This window comes from Pleurodeles waltl, chromosome 7 (assembly GCF_031143425.1).
Source record: "Pleurodeles waltl isolate 20211129_DDA chromosome 7, aPleWal1.hap1.20221129, whole genome shotgun sequence".
NCBI classification, from domain to species: Eukaryota; Metazoa; Chordata; class Amphibia; order Caudata; family Salamandridae; genus Pleurodeles; species Pleurodeles waltl.
In genome coordinates, this window is record NC_090446.1 from 758,685,271 (window position 1) to 758,700,347 (window position 15,077).

The following is a 15,077-nucleotide window of genomic DNA, read 5'->3' on the forward strand; positions in this document are numbered from 1 at the left end:
TCCATGGAGCAAAAACTTTTAGAAAGATGGCAATTTCCTGCCCTTATATGTGGTGCCTGGAGCCTGTTTCTGGTTCACATGGCTGAGGTAGTTAGCAGTTGGACTTTGATTATTTCTCTCAGAGAGACACACAATAGAAGGATTAGGTGTGGCTGGATGGGTCATCAACTGGCAGGATGAGGGGGCAGAGCTGAGCACAGACCTACTTGCAACTGAATAGGCTGCAATCTGCCTTTAGGCAAATGTCTTGTCACCCCTGCATTGTTCATGCAGCCAGCTTGGAGCCAGGGCAGGAAAGCCAGGAAACTTCAAGCACTTAGAAGTGAATTCGCAATTAACTTCTACTTTAAAGGGGGTATGACATATAAAAATAGGATTTTCACACCCACTCTTCAATTCACTTTCTGGATCTGTGGAAGGGGTGTCGGAGGACTGCTTTTTCTGTGGCCTATTGTGGACTTCAGAAGACTGCCTTGCTGCTCCCGGAAGGACTGCTTTGCTGCTTGAAGTCTACCTTGAGCCCTCAGAGGACTGTCCCGCTGTTTGAGCCCTATTCTACAGCTGAACCCAGGACGGCCAGATTGAAGAGGTAGTTGGCTGGCCTCATGATCAGAGCCTGTTGGACAGAAAAGGCTCCAACCATCACAAACTCACAACTGGACCTTGCCTGAGTGAGTCAGAACTCCCCAAGTTGTGCCCTTCCAGTCCTGGGCCCTTGATGATGGGACGCTAAAGGTGTAAAGATAGCCAAAATCCAAAACTTGGGATTTTTTTTGCCTAAAAACTGTTCTGAGCTGTTTGTCTGTCTGCCCTATGTGTGTCTTAATCGGCCACACTCCCACTATGATCTTCCCCTCATCAGCCAATTCTGTTCAGCGGTTCATCGCCAAAGGAGTATCCGCCGAAGAAGTATCCGGCCTTGTGGGAATCTTATGAGGTACACTCACCTGTGTGCTACATAAATACTTCACCAATTGCCTCATTCCACTGGAGGTTTTTGACTTCTAAAAAAGTGATTAAATCCAAACAAAGAAATCTTTGCCGCAACTTTGTCCAGTGGCTCCCCCGTGTCGATTCCCACTCTTCAGACACTGCCTTGTCCCACAGAACCTTACCTTCTCAGAACATTTTTCTTAACATTTCTTCTAAGTTGGAAGGTAAGTGCAGGCCTAGCCGAATTCACTCTTTGTATATGACCACCTTTCAATCTCGGTCAGTCATATTTTACGGTCTTGTGTGACTAGATGTCTGTGGTTGGTGCATGATCATGTAGCCGCTAATTTTGTACCTTAAACTTTAAAAAACACAACTCTGCTTTTACTAGTTGGATTTGTATTAAATGTACTCTATTTTTTAAAATGTACTCTATTATGCTTGTATACTGGACCAAGACACAAGAAGACTCAGTAGCAGAATGAGAGCTATTCATGAAGAGTATGGAGTTTGAAAAATATGAAAACAAATTGCAGGTCAAAGTTTGTGATTTTCGGCTGTTAGGTGCTTGAAGTACGAAGTTAGTAACTAGCAACTGCCATCTCTTTTGATAAATATGTTCTGTAGACATATATTGGAAAGGTTTATAACTACTGTATAGCACACCATGGTTATTGCACTATTCAACTGGTGGCATGTTTGTAAGAAGATGCAATTTGATTGCCTATGAAAATGCTGTAAAGCACTGGTTAATGAGGGAAGTTTGTAAGGCGCAATGCACAGTGATAATAACACTATACCTTTTAAGGGATTCGGTGTCAGAATATGCCTTTTCTGTTGTAGTTACATTTTAGGGGATTTTATTACAAAGCAGTGTACATTTAATCTCACCCCCCCAAATAATTCCTTTTTTGGGGGAGAGGTATTTACCAGTTTTGCAGCACCTCCAAGGTGCTCAGTACAGCCCACATTGTCATCCATGATAGTTCAGTGGACTCAGTTGGCAAGCAGCAACAGCTACTGTTTGCATCTCGGATCTGTGGAACTATCGTTGATGACATTACGGGGCCGCACTGAGCACCACAGAGGTGCAGCAGAATCAGTGACACCCCCTGTTAGAAATTTGCTTGTTGATTAACGAGGGTGTGAACCTTAGTCAATCCTAGTCACGGCAAATGTCAGGCAAACCCTAAATATCTGAGTCTACATTTTGAAGTAATCAAAATAAATGAATCATTTATTGAAGAAAAAAATCTGCATAAAGCCTAGATGATTTACTCAACTTCATTAGCTTTCTTACTGGTAATCCCTAAACTATCTCTGTTACCCATCAATATAGTAATACACAAATAGAATACCTAGATGTGACTTTGTACGTGGAAGTTCCCAAGATTTTGTCAAAACTCTTTAGGAAACATACAACTTGTAACTTGATTCTTTACGCAACAAGTGCACAGCCTAAGTCACAGATACAGCCTATACGCTATGGAGAAATGACATGTATTTGACGTAAATGTAGCAGTAAGCAGATATTTCATCATGAATTTAAAGTTTTGGAATATAGATTTATAACAAGAGGCTGTTCAAGTAAGGTCATTCAGGAAGCAAAACAAATAATTTTGAAAGGGAATTTACCAACTCTTCAAAGCAACAAGTCTACTAAACCTAAAAACAATCAAAGGGTTGCATATATCACACCATACAACAGTTCCAGTCTCTTCCTACCCAAACATTTGAAATAAATATTGGCATATTTTGAGTTTAGATAACATTTTAAGGATTATTATCCCCAGGAAACGATTTATTACATAGAGTACAGGTAAAACTTTGCGTAAAATACTATGCTCAAGTTTCTGTATCCCTATAGAACTAAGGTTGAACAGGGTTGAGGATTGGCTATCATCTCCACTTAAGGTTTTTTTTTCAAATGCGGTTGTTACAATATGTGCACTTTTGCAGTTGACATGTTGAAAGGTTTTCAGTACAACACTAATACTAGATATAGACTTTAACAGATTATCAACGGAAATACTGAATTGGTAGTCTACTGAATTATATGTTTGTCAATGGATATATGTAGGTAGTACGATTTGGCTGCTTGAAGAAAGGATCCAAGAACATACCTGAGCCATCAGAACAGGAACTGTAATTATCCATTCTCAGTTAATTTAAATGCAACACATATGACTTCTGATCTCACCAAGTTAAAATGCCATGCTATTGCAATCACCTTGGAACATCCAAGAGTTCATGCGCTGTGGAAATTAGAGCCACGTTGGGTCTATAAGCTAATAGCGGTTGTTAACGGACTTAATTTGGATAGGGAACCTCATGTGTTTCTAAATGATTAAGACAATATAACCATCTTCTTTCATTAAATGTCTGTGGTTAACTAGAGAGGGATACCTTCCACATGATATGTTTATCACTTGTAATTTAGTGCCCAGAATATTTGTATTACCAAATAATGGCTCACAAAGTAGACTTAGGGCTTCATTACAAGTCTGGCAGTACCAGGACCACCAGCTTCACGGTGAGAGTCCGACCATCACAACTGTGGCAGTCCAAACGCCGGATTACAAACCTGGCAGGCGGACCCACCAGGGGTCCGAAGTCCCTGCCGGGAACATGGTTCCTGACTTGGTGACGGAAGAAAAAGTTGTACCTAGCCACAACTGCACTGAACTCAGTGCCGCCTGGCTGATTACAACCCCACTTTTCGCCAGCCTTTCCATGGTGGGGACCCCAGCAGGGAAAGGCTTGCGAAAAGCCAGTGCAGGGGCCACAAGGCCCCCCGCCCAGCACCGACAGTACGCATTCTGAGGTGCTGGAGTGCTACTATACTCACCTCGGCTCCCTTATGGGAGCCAAGACCAATATCCTAGCACCGTTCCTGCTGGTCGGCCTAGTGGGAACACATAATTCAATGTTCCCGCCGGTCAGCCTGGCAGGAACATTGTAATGCGCTCGGGGGAACGCCACAGCCAGGACGATGGTGTCCTTCCAGCTGCATTGACCGTCCCATGGTGGGACCGCCAAAGTCATAATTAGGCCCTTAATGTATGATGAGTGAGATTTCACTCTTTCTTTGAGGGTACATTGTAAAACAATGTACCCTCAAAGAAAGAAAGAAAGAAAGAAGACAATACTAATTTCATTTTATTATGCACTTATTTTGTCATTTTAAAAAAGCGCTAACACCATACAAAGTACATGTTAACACGTGGATCTGCCTTTTGGGTATTACTATATTATTGGCTGTTTATGTTGAAAACATACTTATCAATGACATTTTTGTAGCAAAAATGATGCTTTTATTATTGGATTCCTCTCCTCCCGTTTCGATCAACCTTCTTTGTGAAGTGAAATAATTTATTGAATTAATTTTTTATTTTCCGCTTTCTACATTTTTTCTCCCTCAAGATATTCAATCATTATATTCACTAGATTCAAATGGAATACTCATTTTCAGCACCTTTCTAAGATTGCATGACTTCTCACACCGTCATTCTCGAGATCCTTGTAGTCCTTCTTTTACTTTATCAACCCACACTGTTTCAGAGTTCGGGTTTGCACTTTACATGGCTTACACTTCGGAGTCTTACAAGCCTCTGAGCGGCACAGGTTAGCTTCACGCAATATTAATGATATCGGCTGAGTCCACAACTGTTTTTACATAGTATGCTTTCGTTTTTTAGTACTACCACTAGTAGAAAACGTGGCATTTTCTAATAGCGCAATCCGTAAAATTGATTCAGGAACAGACACTGAGTTTGACTACAGGAATCGCATGAACAGTAACTATACTCAGAACCACGGTAGTCTCAATGTCTATTTTAGGTATGTTCTTGTGTATTGTTTTTATATTGATGTCCTTCAGCATTATATTTAGAGGCCAGTTCATTACATTTTGTTTATATATTTCCTCCCTAGAGACTGAACATTAAGTGAATCATACCACTCACACAGATGAACTGAGGTCCAAGACTCATAAGAGGCTGGAATTTTCTCCCACATTGATTTTTGCACATTAGATTGTTTCATAAGTATATTTGTTTTCTTCTGATTATAATAAGCTTGGTGCAAGGATTTTCGTTTCACACTTTTTCTCTCTTTTTCGATTTGTCTGTTATATTGGCCTTTTGTTGTTTGGCCTTACATCTTTTATTGTTGTCATTTGTCATATTTTATACTCGGGTTTCTTATGGGTAGCACTACTTTGTGTGGTTCTCTGTCATCATTCTTTGCCCAATACGATCACACATTTACTCTTCTGTTAATTTCTTCTTTACTTTTGTGGATGCATGTAACTTTATATATAAATAAATACACAGGTGTATTCGTGATTCGACTTCCTTTGGTTCTCACCCTAAATAAGAGCAATATACTTTTTTACATTGGAAGATTGCTTATACATTTGATCTTGTGAAATTTGCAACCTTGAAAAAGTCTAGGAAAAGACGAAACACGTCAGCTGCCAGCAATTCAAAAATTAGTGATTTGAGGAACTAGACTTTTTTTTACAAAGACTGGGACTTTACATGGATTTGTTTGTTCAATAAATGAATCATTTATTTTGTTTACTTTGAGCTGTAGACTGATTAATATTTACATTTTTTCTTATGCTTCAGTATTACAATATATGATTTGGTTGTTGTGGGGGATTGACTCATAAACATTATACACTAAATAGGTAGCATAGTGTTCTAATACCAGGTTAACACACTTGACAAAGGATTTTATGAAACCCTAAATTGACCTTTGCTTACCCTCTGGTAGCTTGGCACAGAGCAGTCAGGTTTAACTTAAGACAGTGTGTAGAGTATTTGTGCAGCACTTCAAAAAGTAAAGCAGTGAAAACACCACACAAAAAGATTCCACACCAGGCTAGAAAAATAAAGCAATATTTAGTAAATCAAGCCAGAAATGACAAAAATCTAATCATTAGAACGGGAGTTATTAATTTTTAAAGAATAAACTGCAATATAGTGCCTAAAAGCATAAAGCACTACCTGCGGCTGTCTGATCGCGCTGGTCCGGGTCAAAGTCAAAAGTTCAAGCCGATCACAATGGAACAGGGTTCAGATACAGTCCAGATTAGTCCAACTTAAATTTTACTTTCACCTGATTTGTGCCAAGAATCTGGTTTGAGGGTAACAAGCGCGCCGAGAGCAAGGAGAACGCCGCTGGCAATGGTCAGCGGGTGTGAAGAGCCTGCTAGGTGTTGCAGACAGACAGGCTGAGACCTTACAGTCTCTGGGGGGAATACTTGCTGTGTGAAGAGATGAACTTGTGGCTGCTTGGCCTGGATTTCCAGACAGACAACGAGATTCCAAAGTGAACAGGCCTGTTTTCGAAGAGCCCAAAAGATTGAATTAAAAAGCAAAAAGACTACTCCCAAGGGCCCAGGAACTGATAGACGCCATGAGCTCATTGAAGACTGGTCCAGGAACTGTGGGAAGCCTGTTATGTTCCTGAGTTCTTAGGATATTAGGGACTATGTACCGACCTTTCCATGAAACACCATCACCATTTCAGTGCTAGTCTTTCACACAGACAAATCAGCCAGCAAGATTTGGTTGGAGTCCCCCACCCAGATCAGGCAGTTGTTAGCCATACTTTTTGGCACAGTTATCTCCACGCCTTAACCTATGAAAGAGGGTGCGGACATGGTGATAGCAAGTGATATTTCTGATGAATAGGCTAACTGCAATTAAGGTGAATACACTGCTGGTGAGCCAACTATAAATCTTGCCAAGATCTCACTCTGTTACTGCCCTCTTCTCAATCACGCCCCTTACCTTTGTATCGTCCATACTTTCACAGCATTGGACAATCTTTGCTTTCAGAATAGGAATGCGCTGCGTGCTCATGTGTGGCATACGACACAACCTGTAAGTAAACATAGGCTGATGGGATATCAAAGCTGAAGCAAGAAAGACCATTCCCAAGGGACGGGATACACTGTGTGAACCACACGGTGTCTGAGAGCAGCCAGCATGGAAGCTTGAAATATCACGCCACCAGAAAAGACGAAACAAGCGCAACGCGTCGATAGGGGTGCTTTAAAGTTTGATTAGATTAATAATGTTCCGTTTAACCTTTTATAAGGGGAACTTCATAAATATAATGTGGCAACACGGAAGGGGTGTAGGGAGAGGCAGAGGGCCGGCTGTATGATTCCCCCTCTGACATGCAGTTTAAACTAGGTTAATGGAAGGCCAGCTTTCATAATTCTTGTCCCCTTTGTCTGTGCTCGCTGTAATAGAAACCCCCGTCTAGACTCAGTGGCTACCACACGTAATCCCAGCAATAGCCAGTAAAATCGCTCTGAAATGCGATAGCGAAAAGTTATCGAAGAAAGAGAGGATTAAGTTGATTGACTGTACAATGGACATTTTTTTAAAGGGAAAAAGCTGCATGTTTTTCAACAAAGAAGCTAAACCAATTGCAGTAAACCATATATTTCGTCTCACGCTCAGTAAAGGTGCCACTGGCTGAAGCTGTTCACTTGCAGCCGATTCGCAACAGTTCTGTTTCAGGAGGCCCGGCCTTCGCCTGGGCTTGACGTTTACTGTCTCGTCATACAGCCTCCCGCAGGGGCCTCTAACATGGCAGGCGCTGCTGCAGACGAGACCTGTCACATTAAGTGTCAGGATTATGCACGTGTGTTCGCATTTTATGTGATTCTTTCATTTTTGATTTTTAACATTTACACATGTTTTTTTCTGCTTGCGGGCAAGTATCTTAATATAGACGTGTTCTTTCATGGCAGCGCAGACCCTATTTGTGAATGTATTTATCGGGCATTTTCCCTCAAAGTGAGTCGAAGGGTACATCAGGTATGGGGAGAGCACCTTACCCTGTCCTGCTTCTATAATAATCACCAACAATAGGTGTTCTAGAACGTTGCTTTGTGTGAAGAAGTCTACCAGGGCTTTGAGATGTATTGTGATTTTGTTCACTGGATGTCACTTTAACCTACTGGGGCAGACCACAAAACTTTTTTGACTGTTACGTCTTGTCTTGTGGTGGTAAATTGAGGCAGTGCTTAGGGCAACACCTCTTACCACACAATTTGAATAAAAGACAAATGCAACATAAAACAAATGCAAGTTAAACTAATCTTCACAGTGCAGGAGACCTCCTTGTTTCCGTTTAAACTGGAGCAAGGCGGCGTCCCTGACAAAGAAAGGTGCAAAGTAAAGATGCTATTTCCGTAAACCAGGAATTAGGAATACTGAACGGGTAGTTCTGCAGTATGTACAGCTCTACCGAGGAGGGTCGGGGCAGATCTCGCCATGCATTCCGGCTGGGTTCTGTGCTCTTGAGGAGAAGTATCAAGCTGAGGGCACAAGTGAGTACAGGCACGGTTGCCACTGCCACGTGTATACCTAAATATTTGAAGCTGAGTGGCTGGAGAGGGATGCCCGACCTCCAGTTCACTGATGCGGTGTCACCTCACATGGGGGGCGAGGACGGACTTTGTTGTATTAATAACCCCCGCACTTGGCCCACTCCAATTAATGTAATTCCCCATATACATTTTGAAAAAACTCACAACAGCTGTGTGTTTGCATTTCAATGTGGGAATAATTGGCCGCAGTTTTATTACATGCATAAACATTTGCGACACAACATTTGACCTCATAAATTACAGTGTTCAGTCATAAATCAAGATGAAATGGCCATAAAAATTAATACAGTGTCATAAATCATTCTGAGTGCCACACATTGCTTTCGTCATGATCGTAAATTGTAATTCGGAGACAGGTCATAAATCATTGTTGATAGGTCATACATAAATCATTTTGCCAGGATCATAACTTTGCTGCATGACATCATCTCTGCTATAAATCACTCAAGTCCTTGTCATTTGCTTGTCATAATTCTGACACCTATTGTTGTTGAGGCCATCCTCCATGCCGCTTTTGGGGTCATCCAGTTTTGTTGGTTCTTTCTCTGATCGTGAGGGGGGTAGCCTCTTAGTGCTGTTAGGCTCAACTCGCTACCTTGTCTGTCCATTTTGTGCCCTGCCAACAGGCGGGTCTGGGCCGCGAGTGCCGTGCTCTGCTTACTCCCCCATCGGCCTACTTACCCTGCCGTAAGGCATCCCAAGGTTAGTAGCCTTTCTCCGGCACACCGCCCACCGGTGTGCCTCCTTTACCAACCAACATGCCCCTTTTACCGCCATGCTGCCTGAGGGGCTTACGTCCCCAGGTGGCTCCCCCCTTCCATTCTTTGGGGTTTGCTCCTTCTCATGTTTTCGGTGCCGCCCTCGGTTACCTTTCATATTCTCACCAGAGCACCTCAGTGTCCCGGCCGTCAGGCCTCCCAAGGATCACTGATTTTACAAGAAATTCCTTTCCTTCTGACAGCCTACCAGCCACCTTTAATCTTTAATGAAGCGGTCTGAATGTGCTGTCTTGGCCACCCTGGCAAAGGCCTCCTAACCTTGGCCTTCTTCTGTGATATTGTACACCAACTATTCAGTTCCGATTATCTTATGCCTCCTGGATCCATGGGGCTGGGCTGTCATCTCTGCTATACATCAGTCAGGTCAAAGCTTTGACTGTCCCAATACTCCAGAACCCCTCCTCACTTCACTCTAAGTAGGTGCTTTCTTTGAATCCCCAGAAGCCTTCTGCAGGGTCTGAATTTTGCATACTACTCATGAACAAAACCCATGTATTGCGCCCTCTCGTACTCAAACCCACAATCGCCAACTTAACGTTATCCCGGTCTCATTAGAGGCTGTTGCCATGTGTTTTATTCAGGACCATTCTCCCCTGCCCAGGCTTATCACTGTTAGTGGGCTGGACTACCCTTGGTTATGCTACCGGGCCTAAACGTAACACTCGGCCTACCAGGTCTTTGATATTATTGCAGTACAGGAAGAAATAATTCTACTGCCTATTGGCTATCCTTGTTATCGCCCCGTAGCTCCAATCTCCTGATCGTGGTGAGCTAGGCATGCTTAACCCTATGGTCAAGATCCGCCTCTACATCCAGTCATTTGTGTGTGTTTTATATTGTGGCCACTTTCTCCTTATTAGAAATTGGGCCCCCCCAATGAGACATTACTGCAAGCTGGGAATCCAAACTGTCAATATATATAAATTTCTAAGCAGTCGTGTACCCCCTAGGAGGCTATACTGAACCCTGGGGTCCCTGAACCACGGTTGGGAACTATTGCTCTAACCTCTACCTTGCAGTTTGCATGCAGTTATTCCATGTTGCTAAGATTACCATAATCTGTGTAACGCCAAGGTCTCTCAACAGGTGGATCCCCAACGCGTTGTCAGCAGTTACCAGTTATCGCAGAAATGCCCTCCAATAAAACGAGCGCTGGGTTAACAATACGCCGTGGCTGTGGGAGGTTGACGTATGGTGTGCTTCCTTTGGATTCTTCCCCATCGCACCCACTGTGCTCTGTTCCGCCCACGCGGATCTGTGGGGGCCCGACCGGATCGTCTTCGGTCCTTCAGTGTTTCAACTCCCCTCGAAGTACATGAAAGGAAAAAGGAGGGGGACACACAGACACTTATTATTTACATGTGATGTAGCACGCCACCGTCAAACCAAAACATATGTTTTATGGACTCCTCTAACGGCCCGCCTAGGTAAGTACCTTTGCTTTGTGCCCCCTGAACTTCTCATCATTAAATGCCACTCCCACAGGAGCCATGTATAACATCATGCCGATATATCCAGACGCGTGACCTAGCCCCGAGAGGCGCCCTCTGGAGACCCAATGATACTGCTCTTGCCTGAGCATGTGGATGCCCCCGTTGGCACATGCCTGAGTGGGAATTCCTGCCCCCCCACGGGGAGCCGCTTTAACTTGACCTGCCAGTTTGTGCCCGCCAGGATTTGTTACTTATACCCTTGGTTATTTAACTGCATTTTCTAACAAACATTGCCAGAACCAAAGTGCCTGTGGGGCGCGCTGTCTGCTCATCCCTTCATTCTGGCGAGGTATACAATGTGCAAGGTCAAATAATAAACCTGCTGCCCATTTTGTTACTCCATCGCTGTGCCCCATTAACTAGTTTCACCCTGATAAATTCCAGTTGACCCTTTTTTTTTTTTTTTTTTTTTTTAATGGGTTGCTGCTTCATTTATTTATTGATTTAGTTTGAACAGGGGTCGCCTTTCAAACAGATTTCATATCACTGCTCAACCACTAATATGAGCCCTTTGAAAACAAGCTGGACTGCAAATTCCTTGGAAACCAGCTAGCATGCAAACCACCATGCCCAAGCAATGTGATCAGCACCTCTTACCAGTTTCTGTTTCATGCACTGGTGTCAGTGAAGAGTGGCAGCTGCTGACCCTTAGTCCCCCTTTAGTTCCTGTTGCTATCCCTTTCATGGACGGGTGTGCAGAAGGTCAATTTTTACTGGAGCCCATAAACAATAAATCGAAGGATTCTTGGGTCATTCTTGTAATAAATGTGTGGGTTAAATGGCATGTGAAATCACTTCTGCTGCCTTTATCCTTTTGGTGATGTTATGGTTTCATGGCATGAAAATTAAGCACCGTTAAAATATCAAGCGCCCCCTTCTGTGTCTAATCCCTCTTTGCTACTGACATAAGGTACGCACAGTAGTTGCCAGCGTATTACACATTTATAATGGGAACGTTTTCATCAAAACATCAGAAATATTGACTTGTATGCGATTTCATGACCAAAGGGCCTTTGCACTAAACCACACCGAGAAATAATCTAATCAAAATGGTCCCCAGTGAATTGATTTTTTTTTTTTTTTTTTTGGGGGGACATTTACCTTTATTTCTTTGAAATGCATGGGGGTATCCGTCTGCTGTCCATATTTAAATATAAAAAGATTTTTAAGCAGTTTCATTGGACAGCACTGTTGAGAGCCCGGCCCCTGCCACCCAGTGCTTAATTTGAGCCTATCGTTTCCGGTGCGGAGCCACGACCCTTATTTTTGAGGGGCGGCAATTATTTTTCTTCCTCAAGCATTTCCTGTTGGCAAAGTACACATAGGAAAGCCGGCGGAAAAGAAATTGAAAAGGCGTCACAATGGGAGAAAGCAGGAAGTTGCAAGAGTGAGCCGAAGGTGCAGGGAGTGGTTTCAACTATTTATTTTAATGAGTCCACAGCGCCCAGCTGTTTGAGTCTCCGGCAGTTTGAGTCTCTCAGATTCTTGTATTGCCCCTTCGTTTCTCCTTTAATGTGCCCGACACTTTATCTGGACTTGAATCTGCTCCTGGAAGCGTTAGCCTGGCTATCTCTGACGATCTGTTAATGAACCTCTTGGTTCATTAACTACCTCATGTATGTCGTCATAGCTGCCACTCTTGCAAATATGATAAGGGGAAAGTTACTTTAAGGAATCGTGCTGTTGCAGGGGAAATGATTCCTTTTAATAATCCTACACCTCTCGAGTTTTACTCACAAAAGCCAATACAGTGCTGGAAAACGGGAAGAAGCGCTCTTCTTGCTAAGCCCAGCATGCCTGCACTCTGCGTCTGCCTGAGGCCTCTGCAGCCCGCTTCGACTCAACTTTGTAGAAATGTCAGGAACCCTCACTCAGTTCATTAGAATATTGTGATATTCGCTGTTCACAGGTAACCAAAAGCGGGAGGACAGTAGTCTGAATTGGGTTATGAGGTACAACTACCTCACCTCAGCCATTGCACTCAGAGAGTTGCCAGCCGCGAGCCACTTCCAATGTCTCTGGGAGCTCGCTCTCCTTTGCAGGAGATGCCCCGCTGGAGCAGTTGCCGGCTCTTATCTCAGACCTTCCCCAAGGTACATGAGTGACAGGCGCACTCTGCACGTGGCGCGCTGTCCCTCCTTCACCACAAAGTAATTTCTGCATGGGCAGCAGAAATCCTTTTAGTCTGCCTTCCCAGCTGAGGGCGCGACGGTGTCCCCCCATAGGGGGATTTAAAAAAAATGTCTTTGTCCTTGCTGGGCACTCATTGGCCCAATGTCCTTGGGCCAGCCTTGGTCCTTGTCTTGGTTTGCCGCTGAGGCGGCTTGAACCGGTAATTTCCGGGTCCCTGGCGGCTGTTAATGCGCCGGCCCCTGCCTTCGGGGGCGGCCTCTGCCAGAGGCTAGCCAGAGGCCTCCTCGAATAAGAAAAAGACTTTGAGGGCCTAAGGGCCCGAAGTTGTCAGACTCCCAAGATAGCAAAGGACATCATCGGCATACAGCGTGATTCTGTCCTCTGAGGCATACGGCCAGCTCCATCCTTCCAGCTGTGCATCACAACGGATCAGCCGTGCCATGGGCTCGATGGCCTGGTGAAAACCAGTAGGGATAGGGAACAGCCCTGTCGGGTGACCCATGACAAATGGAATGCTTGAGATAGCTCCTCATCTGCCCCCAAATAATGGGTTTGCTAGCTGCCCATAGAGTGCCTGAGTCTCGCACAGAGCTAGTATTAAGATCAAAGTAAGTTATGAGCTCCTCAGCTAAGTGCTCTACCAATAGCTTAACAGTCAGGAGCCAAGCGTTGAGAGGCCACAAAGGGCAACCAGAAAAGCTTGGGCCCGCCAGCCGAAGGACCTGTGGGGAATGGTCAGACATACCTCAGGGGAGAATCGCTGCACCTGTGGTGACCGGAACATCGGTAGCCAGGAGAAAGATATAGTCAATCCAGGACATGGAATGTATACAAGCCGACACATGTGAGTAGGCTTTTGTATGTGGATTCCAAGTCCTGCAGGCATTGCAAAGGCCAATGGGGCCATATACCCTGTGAGGGTGCGTGATTGGGTCGTCTGTCCTGCGAGATGGGGCCAAGTATATCTGCGAGTGGGCCTGCTACTGGGTTGAAGTCGCCCCCAAGAATTAGGGAGCCAGAAGGCAGGTCAGCTACAATTTGGGTCAAGTGCCAGAGTGTCTGGGTTTGTATGTGTGGGGGGATATAAATGCTAAAGACAATGTATTGCGTACCTTCTAGTCCACCGCCACACCCATGATCTGCCCTGTGAGTTGTAAAATGTCTAGATTATCGCAAGGGGAAGTTTTTGTGGCAAAGGATCACCCTACCCCATGAGCCACAAGTGAAGCTCACCTGATAGACTCGGGTGAACCCAAACCTACCTAAGCAGGGGCATTTGGTACCCATGATGTGAGTCTCCTGTAGTAAGACTATGGGCTTGATTTAGAGTTTGGTGGGTGGGTTGCTTCATCACAAATGTGACGAATATCCTGCCCACCATATTACGATCTCAATAGGCTATTATGAGATCATAATACAGCAGATGGGATATCTGTCACGTTTGTGACAGAGTAGCTCCCTCTGCCAAATTCTAAATCAGGCCCTATGTCTGAGTGGTGTCGGTGGAGAAATTTGGGAACAGCTGTGCGTTTAATACGGTCTAAAAGATCATTGATGTTCCAGGAGAGAAGGGTGCATTGCATCATGGGTGCGGTCAAGCGTTGTCATGTATGGGGGTCAGAAGAGAGGCAGGTTGGGCTCTGTTGAGAGCGGGTAGCAGAATAAAGCAAAGCATATAAGGAAAACCAAAAAGCGAGGAAATATCATGAAACAATCAAACATAACCCACACCATTACTCCCATCCCCCCACCCCACACTTCCACCCCAGAAGTATCTGTCATCCTCAAACAATCCCTGATGAATAGGGAGTACATAAAAGGAGTTTTGTGGAAGTATGGGACAGACGGGTAAACATAAAGTGCCTCAACCGTAATAGGTATCATTTGTCAAATGTGAGAGCTGAGCTCCCTGCACGGTTCATAAGGACAAGTTGATGGCATCAGGGATGCTGTGTCTTTGTGTGCATCGTTGTCCCCAGGTTCTGGGTGTTGCAGAAAGGGCAGTAGGCCGTCTCATCCCTGGAGGGAAGTTGTGATTTTTGGTAGTCAGAGTCTATTGATGCCAAGGAACGACGCCAACCACCCCTACCTCCCCTTGACCTGCGGTAATGGTGAGAATGGGAGAGGTTTGTAGCCTTATGTTAGGTGGGTAAGGACCCTAGTCCTGCGGGTCCAGAGCAGTCATGGCTCCGGAGGGTCCGCCTCTCAGTCGCCCACTCCAAGGCTGCCTCTGTAGTGTCGAAGAAGTGAGTACAGGAGCCGTACACCACTGTCAGTCTGACAGGGAAGAGCAGCACATAGGGAACTAACATAGCTCTGAGT